Source organism: Pinus tabuliformis, chromosome 3_2, assembly GCF_031772625.1.
Source record: "Pinus tabuliformis cultivar Carrire ecotype Pingquan chromosome 3_2, CPIR1, whole genome shotgun sequence".
In the NCBI taxonomy this organism is placed as follows: Eukaryota; Viridiplantae; Streptophyta; class Pinopsida; order Pinales; family Pinaceae; genus Pinus; species Pinus tabuliformis.
In genome coordinates, this window is record NC_142302.1 from 181646817 (window position 1) to 181652155 (window position 5339).

Here is a 5339-nt window from a genome sequence, read left to right on the forward strand (position 1 = left end):
GACCTCAACTTCAACCACCAGGTCTTCGTAGAGGCCACCTTAGCAACATATATCCTTAAATCATACAAACAGAACATACCGTTATTCCCTTTATAGCCGCTGTTAGACTAATCGATGATGTTGTGTTGAGCGAAGAAGTTGATACCACTGAGATCCTGATAAGTCTCCATTATTTCCCTGGCATCCTCCATTAATTCCCCACACTGCTCCTGATCCATTCTTCCTAGGAAAATTATCCTCCCACGAGTGAACATGGCTTCTCTGTGAACAAGAATTAATTTTTTCTCAGAAAATCCCATACTCCTACCATCTCATGAGGAGATGCATCGCCGTTTACCCCATGAACGAGGGCTTGGGAACTGAAGACGCACACCGAGGTCCCTTTTGAAAACAGGTGTAGTAATAGGATGACAGACTCTGACACATTGCAAATGAAGGTATAAGATGGTCCTTCCACGAGGCTCCATGGTAGACGAGAGCTCGCATGATATGATGTGATGGGGCCCAAGGGTTGAGGGGATGATGTGGGGTGGGGTGGAGATAATGGCATGGAGAGGCGAATGGGTGAGGGGGGATATGTGGGAAAGGAAAGGAGAACAGAGGAGGGAAGGGGTGGGGGAGATAAATAACGAGGGGAAGCAAAGGGTAGGGGAGGGGGTGCATGGGACTGCTCCCCTTCCTTGGGATCTCTTGATAACTTGTTTCAGTGTAGTGTTTTTAGATTTTGTAGCATAGATCCTATGCCTAATAATTATCATGGAATCCCCTAAAACCTGTATTGTTTTTATGCCCTTCTTTTGAGCCAGGGCAAGGCCCAGGAAACATCCATACACTTCTGCTTGGTTGTTGGTCTTCCATCCAAGCCCGCAAGCATATCTAAATTCAATGATTCCTTCGGGATTAGTCAGAATCCCTCCCCCTCTTGCCACCCCAATCTCCATCAAGTATGTTATCTGCATATATCCTTTAACAATTGTTTGATATTATTATGTATTCCCTTAAAATGAATTAATATTTGATGCAATAATCATGGGTTGTAGGGTTATGTTTGCACTTTCCTTATCAAGGTTTACCATCATTCCATCCCTTGAGACATTGCGTCTTAAGAGTTTCATCGAAGGTTGTAAAACTTGAGAATTCTTGGGTTTGAGTGATACTCTTATCTCCTTACACTTATTCAACATTATCCAAAGATCAAATTTATGGTTATTTGGACATACAAAAAATGTCCAATTATTCAAGTAGACCTTTAATGATTTATCAATGAAGTGTTTAAAGAAAGTTTGCTATCATTCAAGAGAAGCATGTTGTAGTTTTAGTTAAGACTAAAGACATCTTCTAATGTATGCATGTGTTGTATTTGGTCACAAATGTTGCTACTGACCTATCTTTCTTCCTTGTTGATAATCGATTGTACCTTGAGTAACTGGTAAGGAAGGAATATATTTATCTTCTCATGATGCCTTCTAAATTCTTTTCTATAAAATTAGAAGAGGTGTATTTTATGGTGCCCTGATTCAATTTATAGATGTCCATGATGATATTTGATCTACCATTTTTATTTGGGAAACCATTCTTAGTGAGATTCATTTGCTTTCATTTAGTGGGCAAAGGATATTAATTTCTAACATCTTCTAATATTTCTCTTAAAGAACGTTTGATTTATACTTTGGGTCCATTCTCTATGACCTTTGTCTATGGCATCAAATTGAAGTTCAATCTAGAGGCTCTCTACTTTTTCTTTTAGTAAGCATTTTAAATCATGATATATATATGCATTGACATTGAGAAACACCTAAACAGGGAAGTAGCCTTTGCCATTGTTCTTTCATCCCAACAATCAATGATCACCAAATATTTTGGTTTTCATGAGAGTTTTTTGTGTGTCCTATGTGTGATGTCAATATGTTGGATTCTCTTAAGTCTTCATGTTCTTTATTTTCTCCTTACTATATTCACCAAGAATAGGATCTTCACTTTTAGGAGATGACAACTTGATATTTTGGTAAGTGGTGTCAAAGGTATCTTCTCAAGTGAAATAGTGCATCTTCTTCAAAAATTTCATTGAAGTGGCATTGTCATTGACTGGGCCTTCATTCAAGTCAAATTGCTTCCACATTGTGCGTCAATAATTGGTTTACTTGTGGTTTTCATTTTAGAAATACCATAGGAAAAACCATTGGTAAATTTGGTAAATTATGCACTGATATCTCTTTGGGAGTTTTAAACTGCTCACCTACTCATGTTTGATCTACATCAAACCTTGTAGATGTCAAAGTCTTAACATCCCATAATACCACACTATTTTTCACCCTTGATTTTGTTAAATTGGCATAATAATAGAGGCTTAAACTTCTCCAATGGAGGTTTGACTTGTGGAATAAAATGGGTACTCATCTAGCATTCGTAAGTTGTCATCCTTAGTCCCAATGGAAATAAGTGCTTCACCCTTTTTTCATTGGAAAAAATATTCATCCTTTACTCAAACTCATCTATATGTTTTAAGGGTCCATTCCCTTCTTGATTTTGTATTATCGAGGTTATGTTATGTCCTTCTACTCAAAATAAGTTTTTGACTTACTTTAAGTAAATTTCATGGTTTCTGTGTGTTCATCCCTATGGGATTTTGTTGAGATATTCTCTCGATGAAATTCCCATGTAGAAAATGCCTTAGTCATGAAGCTCTTGCTCTCTCACTTTATGGATAGTTGTATATAGATAGTTCATATTAAACTTTTGTCTTGACAACTTATCCCTATTGATAGCATTGGTTTCTACTTTAATTAATTACTTACTCTTATCAAATGGAAATATTGACTTATTTTAGTCTTGTCTAAACAATAATGACAACTTCTTCGTTGGGTGTGGAATCTGATTATCTTCTTTATTCAGAGGTATCGCCACATTCGACCCTGCAAAGGGGGTCTTGGGGGGGGGACCTTGTAAAATGTTGTAATTTCGTAGTCAATCTGGGTTGTTCATTAGGCGGAAATCTGACGATAGAAGTTATGTTTAATTTAGGGTTTTTTCCCTCGAAGGCAACTCCTCGCTATATATGAGGGAGTTGTATTATGGCTATGTAGATCTGTATTGTAAGCGAGAAAGAGAGAGGAGATTGTGTGAGAGCGAAAGGGAATCACAACGGATTTGTTGTAGGTTGTATCTCTTCATTTTGCTGGATAATATAAAAGGAAGGTTTGGTTGTTTCTTTGTGGACGTAGCCCAAACTGGGTGAACCACGTATATCTGTGTCTCTCTTGTTTTTATGCGTTTTCTGTGTTTATATTTCTGCAATATTTTTATGTGTTCAATTGCTTTGTAATATATAATTTTCTAACATTCTCAAACCAAATTGTGCCTCTTATTGAGTATATCCATGGTCTAGCAAAGAGCATGATCCAGGTGGATGTTGGTGGCCACCCATCTATCCCATTTGGACCCCCACAATTGCCTCTTTCAGTTTTTCAATTTCCGTAATTGTAGCACAATTTACTATTTTTAGCAGTTTTTCGGGTCCTGAACTTCTGGAGTCGTTTTGAGGCCCTAAACAATGTTTTTTGGGAAATCTTGGAGCAACATGGGTCCATGGATTGATCCATGGACCGATGTTGCTCTTCCCAAAGCTATAGATCTATTTCTAACGAGCTATTGTACGCATCCAACGGAGATCGTGTGCCAAAGTTACGACCCGGGAAATTGATGTACAAATTTACCCAAACGGGGCCCACAATTTGGCATTTCATCTTCTAGGGTTAGGTTTTGGAATGTTAAGGGTTTTCCATTGTTTCTCAACAATAAATAGGCCTTCGAGCCTCATTGTGACACAGTTCAAAGGCATGTAGTCGCCACATCTCTTCTCAGAGATAAGCTACCATCGCCCTAACTGGTTTATTTCCATTTCTGTTTGGAAGCATATTTCAGTATTTTACATTAATGAAATGAAGTATTACTTCCGTTGCATATTTGTGTATATGGTTATCTCTGTATTTTGTTGCATTCCTATTTAAATCTGGATCAGTGGTATCAGAGCGGTCTGCTTTTTCTCTGTTTTTCTTTGCATGTCCCCAACGAGGTCAGGATATAAGGAGTTAGGGCTTGAACTGGTCGATCCTTTGCAAGACTAGCCTCGCAAATCTCGACAGCCTCCCATGGCAGATGAAAAGAAAGACAAGGGGGCAGGAGATCTTATCAAAATCTTGCTCGAAGAAGCCCTCGAGCAGCAAAGGAACGCGATGATGGATAACTTTGTGCAGATCCTTCAACTCTGGAAATGCCACACCGTTTAAGGTACAAGTTAATTTTGAAATCCCCATCTTCGAGGGTCAAATAGACGTAGATGCCGTAGATAAATGGTTAAATCTGCTAGATGGGTATTTTTCTATTCATGAATTTTCGAGTTAGGAAAAGATTGTTTTCGCTCTTCTCAAAGCATCCCCCTACGTCAAGGACTAGTAGGAAACCTACTGCGAGTAGAAGAATGAAAGTATGGACTCACTATTTTCAGCCGCACCCACTTGGGATTCATTCCGGGATGCCGTCAAGGAGTAGTACTACCCTGTCAAAAGCTATGAGGACAAATACATCAAATGGACCACACTGCGGCAGGGAAGGGACCAAGATGTGCCAGAGTTCACAAACATTTTTCATACCCTTTGCACACAGTTGGGTATCAAGGACTCTGAGCTGCATTTGGTACTCAAATACCGCAACTGCCTACATAGATACATCCAGGAAGAGATGGAGTTCCTAAACATCTCCTCGCTCGACACGGCGTACCAATACACTATCAAAATCGAGAAAAAGTTCAAACAGAAGAAGCGAGATTTCGAATCTGCATATCCGAAGACCAAAGGACAAAGCCAAGGTGGGGTGACCCAAGACAACCCGTCGAAGCCGCAAGAAAAGAAAAACACCACGAAGTCAAAGAAGGACACAGGAAAGTGGTGTGAGTTCCACAAGAGTCCCACTCATAACACAAGTGAGTGTCGGACCAAGCAGTCGCTGGTGGCTGAGTTGAAGGTTTCATAATCAGATGCATGTTTCGACCCTGAGTCAGAACCCGACAAGGGGAATGGCAAAGGGAAGGAGAGCATTGATGCGGAGCCCAGCGTCACTGTTGCCACCACCAAGATCCAAAAGAATGAGCCCGAAGATCCAGAGGAGGGGGAATGTCTTTTCCACTCACAGATGTGGGTGAAGGGTTCGCCGCTACAATTCATTGTCAATAGTGGCAGCCAAAAGAACTACGTTTCAGCAGAGGTCGTAAAGCGGTTGGGCCCACCGACTACACCACACCCGCAACTGTACAGTATCAGGTGGTTTCATGAAGGATGAGATCT